Genomic DNA, 27,965 nt, shown 5'->3' with positions numbered 1-27,965 from the left:
TTTTTCTGGCTTGTCCTTCTCAACTTAACCCTTTACACCCTAACATCAGTATACACATTCTCCTTACTGTTTTCCATACGTTTCCTAATGTGTTGAGAAGGAGAATTTGTAGAACAATCAAGAGCTTCTTTAGTTGAGGATCTTTATCCTGATCCTTGTGACCTCAGTATTTGATTCATGGGTGATACTGTAAGGAGAAATTAGATGGTAGTCACTGTTAGGGGTTCAAGGGTTAATATAGATGTGAAAAGTGAACAGGAAATATAATGATCAAGACAGGGATTGCTTGAAAGTTTTCTTATTTAATCTTATTCAAATGACAAGAATCTTGCTAAGTTCTGTTGGCTACATCAGTTGATGGACAATTCCTTGTACGCTCCCTTGAACCCTTTGTCTCCTAAGAGTCACTAGATTATAGTTTTCTTCACCTTAAAAGTATTGTGTTAAGTTTTCTTCAAAGGCCTGTTTTGACATTTGGCAAAGATAGGTTGGGAGCTCATTCTATTGTTTTGCACCCATTTTTTAATTCCTTTTTTTGTTTTGTTTTTTTTGTTGTTGTAGAAAATTGTGGCATGATAAGACTGCGTATGATAGTGAATTATGTAAGTATAAGTAATTGTGTTCAATGTTCGATGGTCTCTCACAGTTACTAACATGATGTATAAGACTCTGAATGATGATTTGAAAGGAAGATTATCAAAAATATGACCGCTTAATTACTAAATAATGGGATTGTATGGGTAATTTTTGCTAGCCAAGTGTATAAAGTGTATTAGGCCTGTTTGAGTAGAATTGAAATCATATCCAGGGTTCAACTGTTCAAAGGTGGGTTATTAAGATAACAGCAGAGTTAGTGTGAAATGTGATTTCGGTTCAGAGATGTTCATAAGCAAATTTGGTATAATTTTTTTTTCTTCAATGTGATGACTGGATGCTGTTTGGAGAATAGTGAGAGTTATCAGTAGAAGGATTTTGGACAATGGAATAAAGAAACCCAGATGAAAAGTTAACCCAGGGTAGGTGCTTATCAGCCTCTGAGAAACTGTGCTGGGCCCTGATATATGTTGCCAGCCTCCTCCTCCTCAATCACTCAGGTAGTTATTCCATAACTTATGAAAGGAGCTATTAGGGATTAACAAACATTTAAGAAGGTCACCAATGATTTTAAGTGACTTCAAATTGCATTGAGTGCAACTGTGTTACTTTAAAATTTTTTCATTCATCAGTACACAATACTTCCAAGATAGGTTTTGATCTATTAAGACTCCAAGGTGTTTGACATATTCCTCTGAAGCAAACATAATGTGCTTTTTTTTACCCTGATAAATTTAATGTTTGGTTGTTAGGTGGCTTTCTTTCGATATTGAAATATTAAATTGTTAAACCTTTTTGTACTGAGGGTTGATATTTTTGATGTAAACTATTCTTGTATTTTTAATTTGTAACCTGATCAACATTGTTTTTAACCTTCTACTCCCAGAAGTGATTAACATGTAACTTCTCCCTATAATATCCACACATTATCCAGCAAACAGGTAACAAGATTACACAAACCGGTCAGGAAGAAGATGTAACACTTATTAAGTCTTGTAACTAGTTTACAAGGAAATGTCCAGCATTTAGAGGGGAGAATTAACAATCAGATCTTGGGAGTTGAAGGGATCTTATCAGCATAGTGAATATTTTTTTCATGGGCAAAAAGACATAATGATAGTTTTTCAGAACTGTAGTGGATTATTTATCACTGACCAGTAGTCTTAATACAAACTCTTGTGGTACACATTAGTGGTTGTACTATAGTTTTGTCAAAAAGTTGCTTCCACCTTCAGCTATTTATTATTCCTTGAAACCATGGTGGTAAAGTTTGTGAAGTGGTATGACCATTAAGATCATTGGTAACAGTAGTGTCAGCTATAAATGTCACCCATAATTTTTGCAGTGACAAGGGGGTTATATTTACATTCAATCATCAATATGCTTATTCTCCATACTGTTGTGTATACATTTTCTGAGGTGCTTTTAGGGAGAATTTGTTTAACAATCATTAGCTTCTTTAATTGCTAATCATTTCCTCTTTTCCATTGATATCTTTTGACTTTGCTATTTTGGCAAAGGAAATGTTTTGATCTTACATAAATGAAATAATGACTGTTAAAAGAAAAAAAAAACAACAAGGCAATTTACATGAGGCCCACAAGTGAGGAACAAATCCTCTTGTTGGCTCTGGATTGCAAGGGTAAGCACTTAGCAGTCAGCCAAACTGGCAGTTGTTTATTTTATTTTGAAAATAAAGAAGATGAATACTTCAATATATTTTCTATGTTATTTATTAATTTTTTTGTTCTGTAAAATAATTAGACTTGGAGGTGGCAAGTCATAACAGAATACATGCTATGGTCTGGTATTTGCTGGGTCCTATAAAAAGCATTATACAATTGTATGATTGTTGTTTTACCCTCTTGCTCCCTGATGAAATGAATATGTAACTTCTCTTTATGTTATCCATACATTAATCCAGCAAACAGGTACTGAGCCTGCTGAAAGTCATCCGATAGCAGTTGTTACGTTGATGTAACCCAAAATTCTTGTCGGTAATGTACTATGAAATATATAGCAGCTAGAAGGGAGAATTAGCTATTAGATCTTGGGAGTTAAGTGGTTAAAGTAAATTGAATATGGTGTAGCTGTGTTTAATGGAAATGATGTAATTTGCCAGAAGTTTGGATATCAGAGTACTTGGTTCTGAATATGTGCAAGAAACATGAGTTGAATGTTAATTAGCAAAAGTATGCATGAAAAGTATGTGTGCATCGAATGATTGTTGTCTGGGAATGTACTTAGTGAATGTGATTTAATCCTAAGGACTTTTGTAATATTTAAACACTTTAAGTGTTACTACTCAACTACTCACAAAAGTGACTCTTTTCAGGTGATAAGAAAGGAACACCATTTTTGAGAACTACAATCAAGTCAGTTTGTACTGACAGTAGTATGCAGCAGACATATTTCCAGTGGTGCTAGGTTTCTTTGCAATTTTTTAGTTGTATGCTGGAGTTAGCTGTCACATGGTAATCAGAATATAACAGTTTTGCAGTTTTAGGTGTTTTCAGGTATTTGAGGTAAAGTATTCATTGTTCACCTTTCAAGTTAGTAACATTTTTGGTAATTTATCATTGCCAGTGCTTTTGTTTGTTTACTTTTTGTAGGTTTTTCTGGTCAGAAATTTTGAATTCTTTGGATGATGTTTGCTAGTACTGATTTTTTTTTTTTAATTTTAGAAATTTGCAAAAAAATGTTTCAATGTGCCTGCATGATGTCGATGTCGGAATCCAACCATTGTCGACTTTCAGTGCCGCTTTTCGCGCGCCTCCTCTTGGAAGTGTGCGAGTGTTTTGCCATGTCACGATGGCTTAAAACTGCATCTCAGAAGTGTGCGTTTTTTCCTATTCATTTTTTCGTTCGTTATTTCGAATGATTTGATATCACAGAAGTAGAATTTGACATCATAAACTGTTCATCTCGCGCGTGCTCACTCGCTCGCGCGCACTCGCTCGCTCGCTCGCGCGCGCTCTGTAAGTAAAGTCGATCGCGGTCGAGTTTTCGCCATTAGCTGGCCGATTTTTGACAAAAAGGTGTTTTCCCCCCCTCGTTTTTTGCTTTGATTTTGTTCCTCACTCACCTACGGCTCTCTATGTGAAATTGTGGTGTATGGAGAGCTATTTATTGGGATAAAACGTTTAGAGATGTTCGCAAGACAAAAAATGAAGCCTACAACACGGGTTATTCCCAGGCGGTCACCCATCCAAGTACTAACCCCGCCCGATAGGGCCTAATTTTGGTGATCGGACGAGAACCGGTGCTTTCCCTGTGGTATGGTCGTAGACGAGTAAACGGGGTCGAAATTGTGCTTGTTATCGGCCAGGTTCAGGCTGTAAAGCGGCCACATCCTTGAGTGTAGGCGAATTTGAAATTCTAAAGCCCTAGTTTCGTTACTCTAACCCTAAGAAATTGATACTCTAACCCTAAGAAATTGTTACCCTAACCCTAAGAAATGGTTACCCTAACCCCGAAGTCGTTACCTAACCCTAATGTATTTTCCTCAACCCAGTTAACACATTGAGGAGCATCGATTTGAAGCACTATTCCCTAGGGAGGGGAGGGAGGGGTCCCTAGAGACATAAAGTGTCCTAAAAACCTATCATACAATCTTTTAGGTCCGTAGGTGTGTGTATCTGGCTTTAAAATCTTACGGTGAGGAGATACCAAAACGGGTCAGCCTCTGGGACCGTCTGCGGGACTCGCAAGGGCTTGTGGGGGCGACCTGCTACTATCCACCATAAACCGTGGGAAGGATCCCTCGACCACCCCCCTCACCCAGGGCATGCTTCGGCATCGCTTCTCGGCCTTTTGGCTAGATCAGCCAACAAGTAAGTGCGTTTTTGTTGTTTGCTAAGTGCGATTTTTGTCAGCTTTTTTCGTTTCGTGAGTGATATAGTTTTTTCCTCCTGAGAGATGGATGTATGTGATGATAATGAGATGCCTGTGATGGCCGTTAATGAGATGCCCGAAAAGAGTGCAGATGAGATGGAAAATGTTCAAGATCACCATATTGTGAACGGAGAATCGTACGCGTCACGAGCGGCGAGGACTGTATCTTACGAGTATCCCGCACGACAACAGAGAGCTGTGTATTCTGAAAATATTATGCCCCAGCGACCAAGAACCGCGTTCTTCACGCCAAGCAAGAACACAACGGCGAAGTCGGTCTTTGAAGCCCTTGAGAATGCCGAAATCGACGCAACGGAGATCGCATGTTTGCAACGGAAAATGAACGGAGAGGTCACCGTCACCTTTAAATCTATCTCAGCAAAGGAGAAATCCCTCTGGCTTAATTCGTTACAAGTAGACACCGAGAATTTTGCTCTTCAAGATGTGGACAAGCCGCTGTTTTTTCTCACCATTTACGACGTTCCATTTGAGCTTTCTGACCTTGCCATAATTAAACGCCTCTCGCCCTATTGTGAAGTCTTACATTACCGCCGAGGTAAACATTCCTTGACGCTGAATATTTACAACGGCCTCCGCCACTATCGGGTCAGGATCTCTAAGCCGATCCCCAGCTTCCTCCGGTTTGGGAAATTTCAAATCTTTGTTAAACATAATGCTCAAGTCCCAACGTGTCGTAAATGTAACTGTCCTGGTCATTTTAGTAATGTGTGTCCTAATCGTGTGTGCTTTAATTGTGAGGGTCTCGGCCACGAGGCCCGTGATTGTCCGTCTCCTGTGTTGTGCTGTATCTGTAAGGAGGAAGGCCATATGGGGATCAAATGTACGTATTCTTGGTTCTGTTCGACGGTCTCTCCAACCGACGAGCAGGACGATGTCGCGGTGGAATCTGACGATGGTGATGGTTTGAGCGATTGCTCGTATGGTCGCGGCGAAGACTATCTACTTCCCGCCTCCCCTTTATTCTCTGAAACTTCTCCCCCCGCTGATGTGCCCGCTGACGAAAGTTCTTCTCTTCCCGATGCTGTCCTCTCTGACTCTAGCGACTCGCCTTTGGTTTCTTCGCCCGATTCTCCGATTCTTAACTCCGATGGCCTCGTAAACTCAGTTCAATCTGTGCCCGATCCGCCGCGGCATCGAATTCCTGCTCTTCTTTCTGACTCTCTCTCGACCGCTTCCAGACATTCCTCTTCACCTGTTACTGCAAAACCGACGCCTTCTCCTCCTTCACAACCTGTTCCCGATCCTCCTTCGTCGCCCGACCCCTTGGATTCCGACATGAATGTCACCGTCGATTTGAAGAGGAAATCGGCGGACGCGTCTCCGAATCGTACAAAGAAAGGGAAGAAAAAACCTGCTAATAAGTGAGTTTAGTTATCATGCGTGAGTCTTTTTTTTCCAAGAGTTTTCTTTTCAAGCTTCTAACTGTTAATGCAAGGGGCTTTGCTAACCCCCTTACTCATAATCTTTTGTTTGATTTGATCGAGTCTTCCAACTGTGATGTTTGTTTTGTTCAAGAAACTTTAGTCAGTTCTGAATCCACTATTAAATCCCTGTCTCGCAGATGGCTGGGCCGCTGTTTTTGGTCTCCGGCCTCTGGTAGACAGGGTGGTGTGGTCACTTTGATTTCGTCGAAATGTTCAGATGAAATTGTCTCTTGGAAAAAAGACTCACACTGTCGTATTGTCAGTATTTCGATCAGGAGCAACGATTTAGATGTTAATTTAGTTAATATTTACGCTTCCACTAATCTTGCAGAGCGAAAGATTTTCTTTGCTTCTCTTCACGAATTTTTTTATTCCTTCCGCTGCAATCATCAGCGGAGGGGACTTTAATTGCTACGATAATGCTCTCGATAAGTTTGGTGGAAACATTTCTATTCACAAAGAATACGAGTCGTTGAAAAATGATTTTGCCCTTGTTGATGTTTGGTGTAATTTGCATCCCGGCTCAAGGGAATTTACGTGGTTCAATTCGTCCCGCTCCATTGGGAGTAGATTAGACAAGTTTTTAGTCTCAAGGGAGTTGTTGTCACCCGGCGTGGAATGCAACATCTCACCTTGTCCAATTTCCGATCATGATTTTGTTTCTCTTGTTTTCGATATTCCCACTGGGGCCAAACGCGGCCCAGGTGTGTGGAATTTTAATAATTCCCTATTGAAAGATAAGGTTTTCTGTACTTCTATTGAAAAATTGATTGATTCTCATCTACGTTTTTTACCCTCTTTCGCGAGTCTTCAGGATTGGTGGGAGTTTTTGAAACTGTCCATCAAAGAGGAATCGATCGCCTTTTCGCGTAATAAACGGAGGCGTTTGCGTAAAAAGCAAGTATCTTTAACGAATAAGTTAATTCGTCTTCGTCAACGTTTAGTTGATGGAGACGACACCGCCTCCGCTTTGATTTCCGACACGGAAAGCCAGTTGAAAGCCCTTCGCGTCAAAGAAATCGAGGGGATCATGATCCGAAGCCGCGCGCAATGGCTGGAAGAAGGCGAACGGCCCAGCCGTTACTTTTTTAATATGCAAAGACTCAAAGCTCAGAGATCTCACATCTCTTCAGTTTACGATTTAAATGGCACTGAAGTCTCTTCTTAGGAAGAGATCGAAAAAGCGCACGTCGATTTTTACTCGCGCCTCTTTTCCGAAGAGCCAGTTGACGCGGCTTTGCAGGACGACCTTTTGTCTTCTTTGCCGCGTCAACTTTCTTCCGATCCAGCGTCGTCTTGCGAAGGCTAGATGACGCTTGACGAAATGACCTTTGCTTTAAAGAGAATGAACAGCAATAAGGCACCTGGCCCCGACGGCCTTTCTGTTGAATTTTATGTCAAATTCTGGGATCGGCTAGGTCCGTACTTGTGCTGTGTCCTTAATGCTTGTTATCGTGCTGGGGAGATGTGCGAGTCTATGAAGACAAGTAATACGCGCGTCATCTTTAAAAAAGGTGACCGTAAAAACTTGAAAAACTGGCGACCGATTTCTCTTCTGAACGTCGATTATAATCTAATGATCTCGACCGTTTCTGGGTTTCTGTGAGGGATGGGTTTTCCGAAAACTATAAGAACGATATACTTTGGTTAATTGTCCTCCGCGCCGTTAAGGTGCGTGACTCTCTAAGAAATTGGGGGTATATCGATTCTGACAAATGCGCGTCTTGCTCTCGTAAAGAGAAAATCGATCATTGTTTCCTTAACTGCGTTCGTGCGAAACGTGTGTGGTCGTTTTTCTCTCCTGTCCTCTCTTCCCTTCGCGGGTTTCCGTTCTTGCCGTCGTGTACTCGTGTCTTCTTTTTCCGTTGGGCTCCCGTTAGCCCTAAAAAAGCCCAGCTAGCCCGTTTCTTAATCAAAACGATCCTGTTCGGTGTCTGGAAGTTTCGCAATAAAGCTACCTTTCATAACGGAAATGACACTCCTGAGGGTATGATTCGTTATATCCTCAGTGATGTCAAGAACAGAGTGGCTTGTGATTTTTTTAGGCTTCCGCTCTCGGATTTTAAGGATGCTTGGGAAGCTCTGGGTCTTTGCCGTTTAGATGGCGATTCCTACAAACTATTGGTGTAAATATTTCTGTAAATAGTTCCGTTAATCGACTTAGTTATTGAGCATTGTAATATTAGTTACTATTTAGGTTCATTAGTTAACTGTTAGCTTAAGATTTGTTTAGGTACATTAAGTTAAGGTATATTAGTTTAAGGAATATCAATAACTTGTAATGTTTAGTGTTAAATGTAAATACGGACTTTGCACGGACCTTTCTTGGACTTCATTAGCGATTAATTAGTTTTGTTGGACTTTCAAACTTCTTTCGATTTAGAATTAATTAGTAAGGGCCAAGCCCACGTGCGTTTCGCACTTTTTACTCTGTATACAGATTTATTCTAAATAAATCCATTTCAAAACTTAAAAATCTGTTCTTATCAGCTTAATATCTGATACGCTGCTCATTGAGCAGCTCATATATTAAACTGATTTTTGGAACTGGGCTGTGGAAAAGAGGCTTGCCTTGTCCCAGCCACGGGTTGCCTCGGTATAGCACTACCTCCGAGTGCGGCCCACTTCCCTCTGGGGAAGACACATTCAATCCAGGACAAAGTCCACGGTATAGCATTCTTTTATGATTACAGGAGCCCCGCCCGCCCTTAGAGGGGGAAGAGGTGAAAGAGGGATGATAATTCAGACCACAGACAATGGCAGGAACGGCCGCTGGCCTACGTTTTCTGAAGCGCGCAAAGCACTACCACAAGGACCTAGGGGTAAGTGGATTTTTTCACCGAGGGCAGACGCTGAAAAAGCATACTTACCTGACGCGGGTTAAACCTTCGTGTTAGTATCGTACGTGGATTTGCGGGTTCACAAGCGTGTTGGATAAAGAAGCAGAATTATTGTGAGTATAATTGCGTCCTGGTTTTTTGGCTGCTTTTCTGGTGACCCTCCCAGGGACTTATGTTCGGCTTCTCGCCGTAACCTGGGGAAAGCCAGTCTTTGGTTGTTTTCCAATCTTAGATTGGATTGGCTTTTCTTCTTGGCTTTTTTGGCGTGTTGAGTTTGGCGTTTTGTCAGCTCACAGGTTTTTGCCGGTTTTTGGTCACCCATCCATTTTTGGGTTTTTGTTGTTCTTTTGCCATGGTTTTGGAGTTAAGACGTGTGTAATTCATGCGTCGGAGATGGTAGCAAGTTATGATAAGGCTCGTGTGGTTACGCTCCTTAGGGAGTGCATTGATTTTGAAGGGCTTTCTGCCATTCAGTTTTGCCCCAGGGGTTTGATACGAGTTACCTTCAAGAATGCCTCGGACAAATAGGAATTTGTGCGTGTTGGCTCGTTAACGTTGGATGGGCATGATCTTAGCGTGACCTCTTCAGATATGCCGCATTCTTTGGTTTACGTGCATTATTTTCCTGCCGAGGGTGATGATGCTCTGATTCGTGATGAGCTGGGTAAATGCGGTGATGTTATTAGTATTAAACATCAGAGTTTTTCGGGAATTCCGGGCCTTCTCACTGGGTCACGTATTCTCACGATGGTATTGTCGGATCCAGTTCCTGCGGAGTTCCGTATTGACGACTACCCTGTGCGGGTTTGGTATAAAGGTATCCCTCCGTTCTGTCAGATTGGTAAAGCTAGTGGTCATAAGGCGGCGGATTGTCAGTTTAATGGAAAGTGTAGGAGGTGTGGCTCCCCAGACCACAAGGCGCATGCGTGCGTCCGGCCGTGGGGTCAGTCTGCTGTACCAATGGAGGCGGCTGTCCCTGAGGTGGTCCCTGACCCCTCTGGGGCTGTTGTGCCTGTTATATCTGATAGTTCTGCCGATTTGGATAAGGGTGTGGATGGAGTGGTTGTGGATGTGGTTGAGGGTGTGTTTGAAGATGTGGTTGTGGAAAATGAGGTTGCGGATGAGGATTCGGATGTGGAAGATGAAGTTCCTGTTAGTACCCCTGTGGAGGTTCCTGTCCCTAGTTCAGTTAGTGCCCCTGTTGTAGTGGGGCCTGCCCCCTTGGTTCCTGTTGTGACTAAGGAGATGCAGGCCCCCACGGTTTCTGTTGGCTCCTCTGGTTCTCCTGTGAGGTCCTCCGGTTGGGGTTGGGGGACTCCTTCCCCCTCGTGTGTTGCTGCAAGTGTTTCCACTACCTTGGATGATCGTAGGAAGGTTTCGGAGTGGTATCTGGATGAGTTATGTCGCTGTTCTAAGGATGAGGCCTTTGTTCTGTCTTACAGGGATATGAGGGTGAGTGAGGTTTTCCCTTCCAGTTTTTTGGAGGTTTTGATAGTTTTGGTGAATGGGGCGCGTCTCAGGGTGCATCCAAATCTTCTTCGTATCACTAAAGTGGATACGAGTGGTGAAGCGTCTGAGGTGGAGTTTGCGCAGTTTATTCTTAAGGTAATGGAGGACCCTTCCTTTTGGATTGGTTTTAGGGGCTCTCTTGTTGACAAGATTGGTCCTACGATGCATGATAACGTTTTGTGTGTGGAATTTGAGGACCTCTCTGGTCCGCAATCTTGGAGGCTTCCCGCCAAGGCTTTGTGGGTTAAGAAGGCTCCGGTTAGTAATAATGCCAGTACCAATGTAGATAATAGTGTAATTAATATTGTAAATGATAGCGTAACTAAGTCTCGTTCTGTGGTCCCTACTGCTGCAGTTCTTGCTGCGGAGTTGCTGAAGCGTGCTGCCCCCACTTCTACTGTGGGAGTCCCAAAATGTAGGAAAAAGTTATAATACAAACGTCAATAAATAATGTAAATGATAGCTTTAAGGAGCTCGCAGACAAGGAGCACCTTGTTAGTCAAGGCTCTGTCATGCTCGAGAACGTGGAATGTTCTGCCGTCAGTAGTATGGATGCTGAGGATAGTCATGTTTCGTCTGGGCCTCCCAGTGTGCCCGTGGTCGAGGTGACCCCCAGCACATAGGGCGTTTCCCTCATGGCTGCTGTGGAGGGTATGGATAGTGATAATGAATCAGTAGATAATGTATCAGTAATTAATGGTGAAAGTAAAAATGAAAGTAGTAATAGTATGGATATTGTAAACGAAACTAATGTGGTTAAAGAAAACGTAGTTAATGAAAAAGTAGTTAAGATAAATGAAATTAATGTAGATAAAGAAAATGAAAGTAATGATAGTCAGGCTTCGGGGAGCATGGAATGCAGTGGCTCCCCGAGCATTTCGAGCTTCTCTTCCCCGTCCGAGCCACCCAATTCCGTGGACCAACTACTGGCAGCAGGTTGTAAGCGCTTGAACCGTTCCATAATTCCTTCAGCCGCCGTGGCTGTTGCCTCTATCGTTAAGAGATCAAAGGCAGTTCCTAGGGCTGGCGTGCAAAAGAAGAAGACTGAATAATGGCCCCTTTTTTTCATTTTTTCATGGCCTTGTCGGTTTTATCCTTAAATTGTAATGGCATCATGCCTCTAAGAGGGCGGGACTCTTGCAGTGGGTCTGTTCCCTTCCCGTGAGGCCCGACATCATCTGCCTCCAAGAGGTCCATTGTTCATCGGTGCAGGAGTGCTTGTCGTGGTTTCAGTCTTTGGGCTTCGGTGTTGTGTGTTCCCCTGTGTTGTGTGTTCTTTTTCGCGATTGTTTGTCGGTTTCAGATTCCTGGTGTGATGCGGAGGGGCGTTACCTCCAATGTCAGTTTTCTTTCCGGGACCAGTTGTTTTGCGTGTGTTGTCTGTATGTTCCCAATGGTAATCCCACCCGGGACTCCTTTTTGCACGACCTTCAAGTCAAAATTGACTTTTCTGTTCCCTCCCTGCTGTGTGGAGATTTCAGTACGGTCTTTGACAGGGCTCTAGATAGGTGAGGCTCCGATCCGTCGGACACGTCACGTGAAAGTACTTCGGCCCTTCATGGCCTTTTCGATGCGTGTTCTGTGGTGGATATTTTCAGATACTTGCACCCGTCTACTCCAGGGTTCATGTGGTTCAAATGGAATGGCGCTCTCGCCTCGCGCATCGACCTCGTCGGTATTCCTTCCCAGTGGGTCTCGTTCGTCTCGGCCTGCTCCGTGGTGCCCTGTCCTTTTTCGGATCACTGCGGGGTCTAGGTCTCCGTCACGGTTCCTGACTCCATTCCCTCCGGTCCAGGCCTGTGGAAACTCAATACTGCCGTCTTGAAAGAAGCTGAGTATTTTCGTCTGATCTCTGATTTTTGGCAGGCCTGGCACGGTTCCATGGACAACTTTTCCACACTGGCTAAATGGTGGGATGTTGGAAAGAGCCACCTCAAGGGGCTCACCATCAGGTATTGCAAAATTAGGTCTGCAATGGGGGCTCGTAATAGGTCCCTGCTTGCAGACCTGGTAGTGCACTTAAAGACGAAAGTAGACGCGGGTTCTGTGTCTTGTGTCGGCCCGTATCGTTCTGCGCTCGAGTCCCTTGCGTCCCTTGATCGTGAGGCGGCTAAGGGGGCTCAGGTTCATTCCCGCATCCGATGGGTGGAGGAAGGAGAATCCTCGTCTTCGTACTTTCTCCGGTTGGAGAAGAAGCGTGCTGCTGATAGATGGATTCCTGCATTGAGAGAGAGTGGAGGTTCTATAGTCTCGTCCCCTGAAGGCCTGTGTCGCACCCTTAACACTATTTACTCTGATCTCTTCTCTTCTGTCCCCACGGATTCTGTCGTCCAGGCTTCTCTTCTTTCCAATTTCCCGTGCCCTCTTCCCTGCGACCAGGCTCGTGTGTGTGAAGGTCCCCTCACTCCCGACGAGTGTCTCCATGCATTCAAGAACATGGCCAAGAACAAGTCCCCAGGTCTTGACGGTCTTCCGGCCCAATTTTACCTCCGTTTCTGGCATGTTCAAATAGCATAAGTTTAAAAAGAAATAAAAAATATAAAGTTCAAAAGTGTTTGGTTCACAGATTTTTTCCCAACAACTAGCTCATCTTATCAAATCGAAGTAGGATGGGAAATACATTACCATAAAAATTAATGATGGCGAACTGTCATCCAGTCGGATGACAGTTCGCCATTAACTAATTAATTATATAAAATTATATAATATTGCATACTAAGACTAATTCTTGTCACAACAGATGAAGATCGAGACACCGGAAATAAAAATGGGGCAGACTGACTGGTTCCTTGGGACGAGGTTCTTCGTGAGCCGCGACACTTGGAGCAGACTGACGGGTCCCTTGGGACGAGGTTCTTCGTGAGCCGCGACACTTGGGGCAGACTGACGGGTTCCTTGGGACGAGGTTCTTCGTGAGCCGCGACACTTGGTGCAGACTTACTTGACTGGTCCTCTTGTGACAGTACTTATGTTAACTGAACACATTTAGGCTGAAGTACTTATAAAAGACATGTCAAATAGCATATAAACAAAAAAACTTTCGTGAATAAAAAGAACTGTCATGGCTTCCTCCTGCATAACACTAACATTAACACCTAATGAAATAATACTTACAACAGCAGGGTTGAGCAACTGACAGTATATATTACCACATAGTTTTAAATAAAGGTCATGACACTATATAAACAACTTATCAACATAAGTTAATTAGAGACATAATGAAATAGAGATCATGTTTTTATGTAATTAGCTTAGTAACATCTTTTACTGAGTGTTTAAGAAATGGTATTGAATGTCTCACTTTGATTTACCATTGAAACATGAGGTCATGGAATTAGATAAGTTCATGTAAGTTTCATTAGTATCTATCTTTTTTATATTTAAATTTACAAAACTATCTCTTCATAATAATGATCATGCTATTAAGGGGAATAAGGGCTGGAGCCAGTCATGTCTTGGTTTAACTGTTGGTGATCTTTATTGTGAGCTATGGCTAAGTTGTTAGTTGTTAAAAGTTAGTTAGACGTGACTCCTGTGGGTGGCATACTTCCCTTTTCTTTTTATCTCATTTCAGGAATTGCTCCCAGTACCTGGAATTGTTCTTGCGCAAGGAGGTAAGAAGCATATAGCTAAGAGTATAATACTCATTATTTAACCTACTAGTAAGGATCCTGATTGTAATGTTGGTAAAAATGGCCAGCCCTGACAGTAGTTGATCCACTGGCATTCTACTGCATTTTATGGGATTATGTCATAATAATATATCATTACAGCTCCTTGTGTTATGAGCTAATGGCAGTCTTTCATCACAAATTAATTACGCCAAAAGCAATTAATCAGCAAGTCACGCAAAATGATCATACTCTATTAGAAAACATGCGTTACGGAGTGTTATTGCCCCGAGGACCATGGATTATGGGCGTTTCCTACAGGTCCTTTTTGCTTAGGCCCTTACTTAAACTGGCAATGTATAAAGCACTTCTGTCCTATCTAGGAATCCTACAAATAGGGTAATATATAATTTAAATCAACAGCAAGAAAAAGACAATTATTTGTCAACTACAACCTCTAAAATTATATTTTTGTTCCAGAGGAAGGACAGGAAGTACTGGTGGCCAAAAGACAAGTGAACACTGAAGAAGAGGAGAAGGAAGAAGATGAAGAAGAAGAGAGAAAGAGGGAACATAGAGAAGAAGAGGAGAAGGAACATACCGGTAGTAAACTTGAAAGGAAAAGGAAAAAGAAGGACAGAAGAACAACAGCAAAAAGAAAAAAGGAAAAGAAGGACAGTTGTTAAAAAAAGGATTTTAAAGGGACCCTGGTCAGCCGCACTTTTGTTTTTGTTTACCTTTGGATTTTTCAATTTTTCAGAAACTGATGTACAAGTTGTTACTTTTATGCAGTAATAGTTATGATTTGAAATTAAAAGTAAACCCTTTAACTCCAGATCAAATTTGTTATTCTATTCACTGTCAACCATACAATTCTTGTAATGTTAGTTCAGAGAATTTAGTATTGGATCTACTAATTATCCCCCAATTGATCTTTTTCTTTATTCTCATCACTTATCTTGTTACTATCGTAAGGAGAAATTCTGTCTTGGTCACTCATGGGAGTTATAGGGTTAGTGTTGCACATGCAGTATGGCCTGGTTTACTTGTGTCAGCTATTACTATTTCTTGTATGTTGTGATATACGCTCCTCGTTTGAAGGACTTCGTCCTCTCTCTTGGAGGTTTTGTTGTTGTTGTTGTTTTGTTTTTATTTTTTTGAGGAAAAAATCTCACTTTGAGGAAACTGTTCACATTGAGACTTAGGGGTGTTAAGCTTCCTGAAAATTAGCCACAAATACCATGTAGTCAAAGGAGCACTTTAGTTCTTTAACTGTTTATCACACTTAATCTGTCTCTTATCCCCTTTACTTGTATGGATCATATTACATTTTCCTTTACTCTGCATTAACAGATATTAATAATGGTAATTGAACTGAGTGGAGTGCAATTTGGGCTGAAATCATACGCGTGATTTCATCCATTTTGAAATCGCCCAAGTACAGGACTTGGTCAGTTCAATGCAGTACTGAGCTGGTTTGAAATAAAATTCATCCATTTTTGGGGGGAAAAGGTAAGAGTTTTGGAAACAAAAGTTGCAAAATTTGCCTCATGATACTCATTGTCTCTCATTTTCCTGCAATTTGATTGGTTGTTTTCAGTAGACCTAGAAATCTGATTGGTTGTTTTGTTTTTAGTGAAGCCTCCTCACTGGCTGGGAAAAAGATGTGATTTAAAGCAAAAAATGGTGTGATTTAAGAATAAATCGCACCAATTAGAGCCAATCAGATTACAGGGACTAACAGTGACTTCAAAATGGGTGTAATAAATAATGGTGATTGAACTGAGCAGAGTGCAATTTGGGCTGAAATCATACGCGTGATTTCAAAATCGAATGAGTGCGAAGCGCAAGTTCGATTTGAAATCACTAGTATGATTTCAGACCAAAATTGCACGACACGAGGTTCACTCACCACTCTATTGCATCCATTTTTGAAATCGCCCAAATACAGGACTTGGTCAGTTCAAACATTTTATTGATGCAGTACTGAGCGGGTCTGAAATTAAATTCATCCACTTTTTGGGGAGGAAAAGTAAGAGTTTTGGAAACAAAAGATGCAAAATTTGCCACATCGTACTCTGTCTTTCATTTTCCTGCAATTTGATCAGTTACTTTAAACAAGCCTTGAAATCTGATTGGTCGTTTCGTTTTTAGTGTAGCCTCCCCATTGCCTGGGAAAAAGGTGCGATTTAAGGCAAAAAATGGTGCAATTCGTGAATAAATCACATCAATTAGAGCCAATCAGATTACAGGCACCACCAGTGATTTCAAAATGGGTGTAATAAAGCCTAAAACAAGTAATGAATACAGTTATACATTTCTTTTAAATGGCACGTATGGTTATGTGTAACATAAGAAGTGCCCTCATTGTAAGAGTTTTATCCCAGGGTGTTCTATTTGTTCAATCAATGTGTTAGATTTAACCTCTCAATCAAAACAATTTTACAATCAGATACGATTTGTGACTCTATCTTTGGTCCAAAAAAAGGAAGTTTCATTTTGTCTGTAGCATTCTGCTCAAGAATAACCATAGTAAATTTTTACAGCCATACTTACAAATTCAAACTTATTCTAATGTTTACAATTTTTTTTTAATTTGAATACATTGATGACCAGAGCATATTATGAAAATATACAAAGAAAATAAAACCTTTTGAAGTAAATAATAATTCAAAGATAACTTTCTTTTACATGGACACAAAAGAGACCATATATTGGAATAGGAAAATTTGGAAGACTTTCACAAGAATATCAAAATTTAAGCTTACATCAAACTCAATACCTTACTTACAGTCATGCCTACTTTGTTGAAAAGGTGGAATTAGCTTCCTTGAGTGATAGCTCCGTGATTCAATAGAGCAGGGACCCTTTGTCTTAATTGTTGCTTTGCACTGAACAATAAGAACATTTAGAAGTATATTATACAGTAAATATACACATTTTATGGCAACAACTTAAAACTTTTATATATTTTGATGATGAACAAGAAGCACAGAAACCAAAAAAAGGTCACTGATGTACATGTTATTAGTGTTATGGGGAACTTGTTATGATTTGGAAATAAAAGTTAATGTTGCACATGCAATATTGAAGACTTCCAAAAGGGAGCAAAAATTTATGCCCATGTTTACTTTACTGAAAGGTGTGGAATAAGGGTCCTTGGGTGAGAGCGCAGTGATTTAATAGAGCAGAGACCCTTTGACTAATTCTTGCCATGCACTGAAAAGAAAGCAAAGTTAGAAGTTCATTACAATATATATATATATATATATATATATATATATATATATAGGAAGTCTGCAAGTCGATTTTCGCGTGGAACAGTGCTCAATACGTTGAAGCAGAGCAGAATAAATATTATGAGAGGAAAAAAGGACGTAACTACATTTCCCGACAAGCCTGTCTCGTGAATCGCTTCACTCTTCAGGGGTTTAATTAAACATTAAAACATTAAACATTAAAAACATTAAACATTAAAACATTAAACATTAAACATTAAACCCCTGAAGAGTGAAGCGATTCACGAAACAGGCTTGTCGGGAAATGTAGTTACGTCCTTTTTTCCTCTCATAATATATATATATATATATATATATATATATATATATATATATGTGTGGATACACTTATGGCAACAAGTTAACACTTGTTTATATTTTTGATGATGACCAATAAGCACGGAACCCAAAAAATTCAGTAACTGAGGTATACGTTAGTGTTATGCAGTACTAGTTATCATTTGAAATTAAAAGTTAATGTTGCACATGCAGTATGGCCTGGTTTACTTGTGTCAACTATTACTGTTTCTCGTATGTAATGATATACGCTCCCCGTGTGAAGGACTTTGTTCTCTCTCTTGAACATTTTCTTGTTGTTGTTGGGTTTTTTTCTTTAGGAAAATTCTAATTTTAAAGAAACTGTTCAACTTGAGACTTATGGGTGTTAAGCTCACTGAAGATTAACCACACATACCATGTAATTAAAGGAGCACTTTAGTTCCTTAACTGTTTATCAGACTGAATTTAAGACTCTCATCCTCTCCGCTTCTATGGGTCGTACTACATTTTCCTTTGCTCTGCATTGACCGATGTTAAGCCTAGTACAAGTACCTAAAACAATTGAATACAGTAAATAATATAAGCTTAACCGCTTTGTACCTGCGATGTACACTCCATTTTCGGCGGGTAAAACTTTTGGAAACCAAGAAACGAAAAATTATCCTCTGTGCTTTCTCGCATTCCATCTATTCATCTCCCATTCACAACTTGTTGGCGGTTTCTTTTGGCATGAAATCACAGAAGCGCCTAATGCAGCTTTCCTACCTTCTGTTTTGTCCAATCGCTGAGCAATCAATGCGCCTGCAATCATTTGCTCAGTGGATTCTACCCATACCGATACAACCCTTCCGGGACCCTGGGCCCTCTCGAATAAGTAAATTACGTATGCCGCCTGGTGCATTCCTTCCTTCCTTCCTTTCTCTCTATTTTTTCTCCCTACTTACCTCTCCTCTGTCCTTTTTTCTTTTTTTTTTCTCGATACGAGCCTCGATTAAAGAAACGAGGCTCGATTGGAAAATGGAGGCTCGATTTAAAAATGGAGGCTCGATTGGAAAATCGAGGCTCGATTGCGTAATCGAGCCTCGTTTGTCGCAGAGTGGCAAAACGAGGTATCGAGGTCGTTTTAGATCGAGAGTTTTTGGTCTGGTTTACCAGAAACCTTGAGTGATCCCCAAGGTTCTTTGTGAGCCGCGACACTTGGGGCAGACTGACTGGTTCTTGGGACAAGGCTCTCCCTAAGCAGCAATACTTGGTGCAGACTTACTTGACTGGTCCTCTTGTGGGCATACATTGCACTAGGTCGCCATGACCACCACTGATGTCACCCATGTGATTTTAAGCAATATCCACATGAAATTTTAAGCCACTGTTCATGCCATGTGTATCTTAATGAGGAAAACATATCTGTTGAGCGTGATCTACAGAATATTAACTAGAATATTGATGTAGATATTTGTCATGGTGACTCGGTGTAAGCAAAAAGGCTGTTTTAGTAGAGTGCAGCGTGCTTTTAGTAATAAAAATAACCTTAAGAATCATTGATAGTCACCTTATCACATCAGGTATGTTGTCACCTTTGAGGATCACTATGACCATGCTCCTCCTGTCGGACCTGGCCTGGTGACACATCTAGATGCACAAATTTTACATTGACTTGTCATTTCTTTTGTATAATGGCACGACACAGTGCATTTTAATAATGCATAGAATAGGATTATATGTCAGATAGAGAAATTAAAGTTGATCATATTAAGGAAAACAGTAACTTAAGTATATTTTTCCAAAACGGACTGTTCCAACATAATGACCAATTTAAATTCACAAAAGTTTACAGGCTAATTTTTTTTTTCAAATGTGATTGTCAATACATGTTACTTGTCAGTAATTTAACACATTGACACATGGGTATGCTAACTGTATTTACTATAAACATTTTACCTAAAAATTGCAAGCTATATGGGCAAACATATAACAGGAACTAAATTGACTGCCATGACACCCTTTAACTCCCATGAGTGACCTAGACAGAATTTATCCTTACAATATCAACACAGCATCAACCAGATAAGTGATGAGAATAAAGAAAAATATCAATTTGGGAATAATTAGTTGATCCAATACTAAATTCCCTGAAATAACATGACAAGGATTGTATGGTTGACAGTAAGGAGAATTACAAATTTGGTCTGAGAGTTAAAGAGTTAACACAAACCTCCTCATATGTCAAGGTCAAAAAGATTGGCAGAAGAATGTCCTCGTGGGTTGATGCTGCCTCCATGAGCACATGTTCACAGGAAAGCACTTCCTTTGTTCTGTCCATATCATTCAATGGCACTACAAAATTATTATGAGTGTGGTTTACAAACAGTAATGGTATTCACTTGAACTGTCATCCATTAAGGATGTTTGTGCCAGAATCTTCCCCCCAGCTTTTCTTTTTTTAAACTTTTGTTGTAGTTTGCTTATGGCCAACTAATGCCAAGAGTGTGTGAATGAAAGTAAAGGTATCTATTTCTCCTTTTTTCTTTTCACTAATAGTAAAATGCAATTGCACATGTTACTCATTAAAAGATAATCACCGTTTATATTGGTTTTGTTTTGTTTTGTTTTGTTTTTGTTTTGTTTTTCCTTTTACCTAATGAAGGGCAAAAAAATTTTAGTTTTGGATTTGAATTCCTGTTTTGTCTGTACTTAAACAGTTAATCTACCAGTGCTTATAGTCTACAGTGAAATGTAAACTGGGGATTAATAAAAGCTTTTTCAAAATATGTTTAGCTGAAAATATGAAACAGATAGCAACATAAGATATAAGGAAGCCTCAGTCATGCATTTTAAGCTAGAATGCTGCTTTTGGCAAGATATTATTTTGTATCTAGTGGAAATTTTTCTATTGTCATCATCCAGGGAGAGCCGTGCATTAAAGTGCATTGAATTATTGACAATATTTCCAACATACCTTGAGCATTCTGATTGAGAATTCCCAAAGAACTTTTGTCTTCTTTTACAATCCCAGCTGAAATGAAGTGGCATAAAACTAAGTGAATATCAAGACATTAGTTATTGTGCACTCCTTTATGCCATGGAACTGAATGAGTGAGTCAATCTGTCAGTCTATATCACACCATACTGTAGCATAGTATAATGTTCTATTCTCCATTTACATGAGACACAGTTGTTCATCTCTTGAATTTTAATTAACACATCAAGTAATTAAAATTATGTTGAAGTTAATTCAACATTTGTTTTTCAAAGTGTATGTGTTTTATAATCCATTTTATAGAAACGTACCTTTTTGCCACTGATGTATGCCAGTTAAATGACATGCTATGTTGAAAGGGAAAAAAAATCATGGAGTAAAAATTTTGTCTTTTTGTAAAAATTAATTTCTTTCATTTCTCACATAAATTTGGTCGATTTAATTCACACCTCAAGTGTAAACTTGGCTTGGCCTAGGGTGCACAATTAAGTTGCCTCTTAAATGGTAATTTATGATACAATCGGAAATCATCCATGTAAACTACTTGCAGTAATAAACTGGATTTCTAGCATAATATACATGCAGTTTTCAGAAAATATCCATTGCCACCCTAGGGATTAATCCAAATCAGGATTGGGGTTGGGGTCTGCAAAAAAATGAGCATTTAAATGTTCTTTAATCAGTCATCATCATATTACCTGAGTCAACATTTACTGGGTTACTAGCTAAATAGCTTCTGTCGAGTTCATTGTCATTGACATCATCTAAAGCAATGACACCATCTGTTCAAAAAACAACACAACACAGTTTCAGGTGTATCACACGATAATTATCTACGGCAGATGGGTCAACTGCTTCCACACAAGATGCAAATAAAGGATTAAAATATAAATCATTAATAAACTTAATAACTAATGTGCCAATCAATTAAGCACTTACCTTCACTTGTAGGCAATGTCAAGTCCACCAGACCAACAACACCACTTGCCGCACTTGTTTCACCACTTGTTGCACCACTGGAAGTCTCAGGCTGGATGACTGAATTGGTCACACTTGTTTGAGATTGGCTGGGATTTTGGTGAGTGGTAGATTGTCGAGAAGGCAAGGGAGGGTTGGAATTAGGTTGAGCAGGGGGAAGGGAGGGTTGGAAATGGTTTGTGGAGGGCGGGTTGGAATTGGGCTGAGCAGAGGGGAGGGAGGGTTGGGATTGGTTTGTGGAGGGTGGGTTGGAATCAGGCTGAACAGGGGGAAGGGAAGGTTGGGATTGGTTTGTGGAGGGTGGGTTGGAATTGGGCTGAGCAGGAGGAGGGGAGAGTTGGGATTGGCTTGTTGAGGGATGGAGGGAAGCAACATCAAAATTACGATTTGTTTGAAGAGATGGAGAAGGATGGTTGGGATTGCTTACTCCTGGTGTTGGTATAGACTGAGGGTTAGTGTTAGATCCTGAGATAAAAAAGAAAACAAATAATTTTTAATTAGTGTTTTGAATTATTAGTGAAATAGTGGAAATATGAGCTTATTTCAAGTTTTCCTTTGATAAATCTATGACATAAATATTGAAAATTTTGAAAGGCAAGGAACCTTCTTAAACTTGTAGTGCGATCTATGGTAATAAAAATAAAAAAGGATTAATATTTAAAAGTCATAATATCAAGATTTAAATTTCTCAGCAGAATAATTGGGTTATGTTGTTGCAAATGTCTGCCAAAGAATATTTTCTTTTTTTAAGTGTGGTGAAAATGCATTCCCACTTTCAGGAGGCTATTATTTCCAAAATGTACATGTTCCACTTTTTTTGTATAAGTGTGTAATTGAAATTCTAACAGATATTTTTCGATCACTTTCGATTCGTTATTTTCAATTATTCAAATGAATGTCATTCGTTGACTATAAATTTTTTGTACTAAGTACAAGTTTCTGCAGGCCAAGGAGGAGAGACAAAGCCTGAGACTAAAGAGCTAGCTGAGGAAGGTAAATAGAATGATTTTTTTCTCGAACTGTACATAAGTTTCCTTTATTTCCGCATATAGTGGAAGTCACCTTTTCTTGAACTTATCTGCCATCTGGGCCAATTTCCTGGCTTACTCACAAAGTGACAGTGAGGGCAAGTCTATTGCTTTATATACGTCAGTCTTAAGGTCCTTATACTTCATCATAATTAATAACTTTGCTATCACACAGCTAAAAAATCTGTGGAGCAGGTGGAGAGTGAAGAGATTCCAAGGGCAAGTGACAAAGGTAAAGGAGAGGGTAGCTTTAATTGGTCACTCAAGAGATTAAGGAGGTTATGCAAACATATCTTTCACCTTAGTAGTCACTGAAAAAAAGAAACCAAAAAAATATTTCATGAAATGCTTCAGTAAAAACAAGATTGAATGGCTGAGTACTAATGTATCTTTTATCAAACACATTGTCTTCTGGAGAAGACGGAAGAGGGCACCAGCTTTGCCTCGTTCAATTTCGGCTCTCTGCGTCAGTCGAGTTAAATTTCAAGGGCATTTACGTGTAGGCGTTGTATACGCACTTATTCAGTATCTGAAGCAACAGAGACAAAAGTGATTGATGAATTGGTGGCAAACGTTGACCTTCGTCAATTGCAATACTTCAAATGAACATCATTTAATAGGTACAATATGTTCTAATTCAATTTCTTCAGAAGGAGAGAAAAAGCTTGAGAGAGAAAAGCTAACTAAGGAAGGTAAATACAACGATTCATTTTTTTTTTAAGAACTATACATTATTTACCAAAACTTTCACCTAGTTATTTTTGCATACTATACAAGCTTTATTGTTATTATTATTATCATGATTATTATCATTTATGTATTTTTTATAAATTTAAAGCTAACTGGGCCAATTTACTGATTTAATAGAAGAGGCATGGGCCGAGTTTACCATCTAGACAACTTTATATATTTATGTACTTTACCTCATTCTAATAAATAACTTTGCTATCACACAGCTGGAAAATCTGAGGAGAAAGTGGAGAGTGAAGAAATTCTAATACCTAGTGATGAAGGTAAAGGAGAGGGAGGGTTTTTTGTTTCTCACTCAAGAGGTTAAGGCACCAGATTAGTTATTGAGGCATATCTTTCATCTTGGTAGCCAATGAAAAATGAATGATTCGTAAACATGCTGAAGTAAAGGAAAAAGAAATAAATTGAAAGACTGAGTTCTAATTCACTTTTTGTTCAATTAATCATCTTTTATAAAAGCTCAAAAGGCAGAAGAAGAAGAAAAGAAGCGGCTTGAGCCTGACATGGAGGACACAGAGAAAGGTAGAATTCTTTATAAATCAGCCAACATAGACTCGAAGTGGTCATGAATTAACACATAATCTGTCCACGCTATTGTCTGAGGAAAGTTGAAACACGGCGGTCCACATCAGAAGTGATTGAATTAAGAGAAAAGAGGAATACTCGAGTAAATTGTACTTCGTCACAGTGAACGGCCTGACTTGCAATACTGACACTAAATATGGCACCTTTGAATCTTCCAGAGCTCTCTCACTTTTTGTAACATTTCTTAGCTATAAAGATGTTTGCTTAGATGGAGGAAACATAGCTGCCACGTGGTAAAGCTAATTAATTAGAAGCGAGGCTTATGACGTCGTGAACCTCAACTTTTAAAACTCTTTAACACAGACAAGTTAGAATTGTGTTAGCAATAATAACTTCTGATTAAGTAGCTTAATATATATATTTTTCTCTTTTCGTGTTCCAAGAAGGGGAAGAAGAGGTTTTTGATACCAGACTTTAGTTCTTGCTTTTCGAACCAAGGTAAATGTTTGTTCTGTCTTCTTCAATAGTAACTACCACTGACTGAAGGGTGCGGAAAACCTTTAAAAAAATTGGACATTTTTTGATATCTTATCAAACTTATGAAACCAATTTCAGATTTGAGATGAAGGGTGAAATTTTCGTACTTTTGCTCTGATGCATTTCTGTGTACATGCATGGGCTGTTGACTCCTAATTTCTTGAACCTTCAGTTCAGTTGAACCTCTTCATAATCTGAATAATACTGTCTGGTCAACGGACCAACTGGTGAGCTGGCCACTACGCCGTCAGATTACATTAACTGATTAAGCTGACAGACAGATGGTATAACTATCTGCTTGACTTTCTGCCTGACTGTCTGCCTGACTGTTTCCCTTGCTGTGGGCATGGCAATAAACTGATTCACTTTCTAGCTGCCTACTGAGTCAGAAGCCTGAACCAGTTGACAGACTGACGGTTGGCTGATCAAGCAAACAAATTATTAATACACAGGTTTTGCAATAAATAAATCAATGTGCTTTTACTCCTTCCATTACTAAAGAGACCGTGAAGACTGAAGAGGAGAATTCAAGAATTCAAGAAGAAATGGAATTGTAGTAATCATTATGTAGTATCTCTGGAAGTATCTTAGTCAAAACAATCCTTTTTGTTTATTTTCCCTTCGATACTAAGTTAGTTAGCCGAACTATAGATTACAAAACATGCTATAGAACATATTGGGCGCTATCTCTGAATGGGCGTGTAATCACAGTTCTGTCTTCATTTCCGTTTGATTTTGTCTGTTTTCTTTTTAATGCTTATTTTTTGCTTGTTTATTTTATTTAATTTTTGTGTGTATATATGTGTTGACTTTGACAAGTTGAACTACCTGTTAGTGTTTTTCTTTTAGCATATTTCAAAATTGCATGTTTTAGCGATTAATAGCTCATTTCTAGGTTCTTTAATCGAAAAGAAAACAAAGCATTTACTGTTTAACATCTCACATCGTTAATATCTAATAATATCCTAATGATCGAAATAGTTAATTTCATAAAACTTCTTGACTCGTTTACGATAATTTTATTCAGTAAGAGTTACAGTAACGGTTATTTGAGGCTTCAGACTATATTAAAGAACTCAGAAAATTTTACGGCCTGGACCTTAGTTCTGAGAGACTCTGCATGATCATAACAACTATATAAATACCCCAGTTCCACAGCTAAATATCGATATCTTTTTTTTTTTTTTGTTTTTTTTTTCTATTTCATCACTATCTCTTAAAGAAGAAAATTAAAGACGTAACAAAAGAATAGTTAACATTTTATTGGATGAGAAGTCATTAATCAGTTCTTTGGCAGTTTATTAAGTTACCCGAGTAGTAATCTAAATAGTTGATTTTTAGAATTTCTATAACTCCTTTTCGAGCATTATAATACAACCTAGATGTAAAGTGACGTTTTTTTTCGTGATTTTAGGACGTTTATTACGAGTGCAAATTTATCAAATAACTTATAAAAACGTTTAGGTATGCCAGGGAATTTAGTGATTCAATAAAAATTATAATAGTTTATTTTCACAACTCGCTTGTGAGAATTTTGCACCCAGACTACGCTTCAAAAAAAAAAAAAAATACAACACATTGCTTATTAGTGGTCTTGAAGTTTATCAATAAGCTAGGTAGCCATTTAATAGAATTTTCATAACTCCTTTGCGAGCGTTATAATCATTAGGACTTAAAGTGGTGTCCATATAGATCATGCTTACATTACTGATAATTCACTCATAATAAAAAAAGTAATGAAAAGGTCTAAGAATATCACTAAATTAGATATTTGGTAGTGAGTTGAAGTCTAATTTGTAGTTAATTTCTAGATTGTTTAACTCATTTTGAGAATTCTAATTCATTGTAGAACGTGATATTCAAATAACTTCGTGATTTGGCTCAAACGTGCTCATCAAACATGGCTTTTACAGTAAGGACAATCTGAACACGAACGTGCCTTCTAGAGGAACATGGCACAGAGCCAAGAAAATTGTAACAAGTGGAAAAGTTGTCAATAAGCGCGTCATGTTTACTGTAAGTCAGAGCCTTCAATAAAACACCTTTTAGACCTTATGCTTGATTCTGATGTCTATAAACCAAAGAAAAGTTGTAAAGTCTGGCTTGGGCTTCATCGGCAGCGTTGTTGATTAGTGGCTGGTCATAATTGCCCTTCCTTCTCTCCAGAAACGAGGCATGAACTTATGTCTTCAAAATTGGCCAGTGAGATACTGCAAATGCGACACAATGTCAGCGTCGAGGGGGGAGGGAGAGAGAGCACTCAGGAAATATTAAGGTGATTTAGGAAGAGGACGGTAACGTCAGTCAACAACTGCGCGCTCAGCAAAAACAGCGATGAGAAACTAGGTCGATAACTTCTCGCCGTTATGTTTTATAAATGAATTAGCAGTCGTTGCAACGACACGTCAGCATTATGTTTGTTCTCTTCAGAAACGAGGCATGAACTTATGTCTTCAAATTGGCCAGTGAGATACTGCAAATGCGACACAATGTCAGCGTCGAGGGGGAGGGAGAGAGAGCACTCAGGAAATATTAAGGTGATTTAGGAAGAGGACGGTAACGTCAGTCAACAACGGCGCGCTCAGCAAAAACAGCGATAAGAAACTAGGTCGATAACTTCTCGCCGATATGTTTTATAAATGAATTAGCAGTCGTTACAACGACACGTCAGCATTATGTTTGTTCTTGAAAATGGAAACTTGGGCTCTTTAAAGATCGCCATCACAAGGACGACAACATGATCTTTAAGAGTTATGCAACAAGCAACAACAAATAAAACCAATAAAATTGGTTGTCATTTTCCTTACACAGTGTGAGCATGACTTTCTTGTCTTAGTTTTCATCGGCACTGATCTAAAATTTAAGACATAAAAAGTGCAAACCTGAGCTAATTCTGGAATTGTAGGCATCTGATTTCAATCCGCAGAACATTCATTCCTCACGGTGAAAACGATAATGACATCAAAAAACCAAGTAATAGAGTGGGTAAGCATCGTAATATAAATAACTTTGATGGACTGGCTTAACTTCAACATGCAGGAAGTTTAATTCACGATCAAATTCAACAGCATTCCACTCTTATAATTCTCATCTAAGGTTAGAGGAATGTATGAAAGAAAAGCCACCGCATTTAGTCCTAAATTTGTAGCGAACTGATATCTTGGATCGTCTGTTAACCAACGTAATTCCTACAAAAATGTAGCGGAAAATTCTCACAAATACACCGAATAAAATAGGGAAGGGGCCCTCATTATCCTGGAAAATAGTTTTGAAATCATTCCAAACAGTATTATCTCGTACACAAGAGCGTAATTTACATAATTCCTGGGCGTTTTGATCGCGACGGGAAAAGCAGCGAAATGAAGACCAGAACTTGTTGGGGAGAACGGCAACGCCAACAAAGGAAGTCGAAATAGAGTTGTGTCCAGGCTATCCGTGCGCTCTCCCGTTCTGAAACGAAAACCCGTCCTCTTACTAAATCACACTATCGTATCGAACGTGGTCCTTATGGTGTCCTGTACTAAGTTTGACAAACTTCTCGTAAAAATGAGATTCTTTTTATTTTCTTCCATCGTTCCAGTTGGGTTCGTTATGTCTCTAAGTAAGCTTTCCTCCTGAGGCCTTGCGCCAGGAGCAGTTGGTGGGTTTGGTGGTGGGGGAGGTGGATCACAGGATAATGGTGCATCAGGCAGAGGTGATGGGTACTCTGGGAGATGTGGT

The 27,965-nt window shown here is 39.5% G+C and overlaps 1 non-coding gene and 1 pseudogene across 1 annotated transcript; one reads left to right on the top strand and one right to left on the bottom strand.

Moving 5' to 3' along the window:
• Positions 1-3,765: 3,765 nt before the first annotated feature.
• On the bottom strand, positions 3,766-3,884 carry LOC136281477 (5S ribosomal RNA). The gene has a single exon (XR_010717797.1). It is a non-coding gene; the product is annotated as a 5S ribosomal RNA (ribosomal RNA).
• Positions 3,885-8,388: 4,504 nt separating this feature from the next.
• Positions 8,389-8,563, top strand: LOC136281409 (U2 spliceosomal RNA; annotated as a pseudogene).
• Positions 8,564-27,965: the final 19,402 nt, after the last annotated feature.

Source organism: Pocillopora verrucosa, chromosome 5 (genome assembly GCF_036669915.1).
Source record: "Pocillopora verrucosa isolate sample1 chromosome 5, ASM3666991v2, whole genome shotgun sequence".
NCBI classification, from domain to species: domain Eukaryota; kingdom Metazoa; phylum Cnidaria; class Anthozoa; order Scleractinia; family Pocilloporidae; genus Pocillopora; species Pocillopora verrucosa.
The sequence above is the reverse complement of the archived record's forward strand: the minus strand, read 5'-3'. Positions and strand labels throughout refer to the sequence as shown.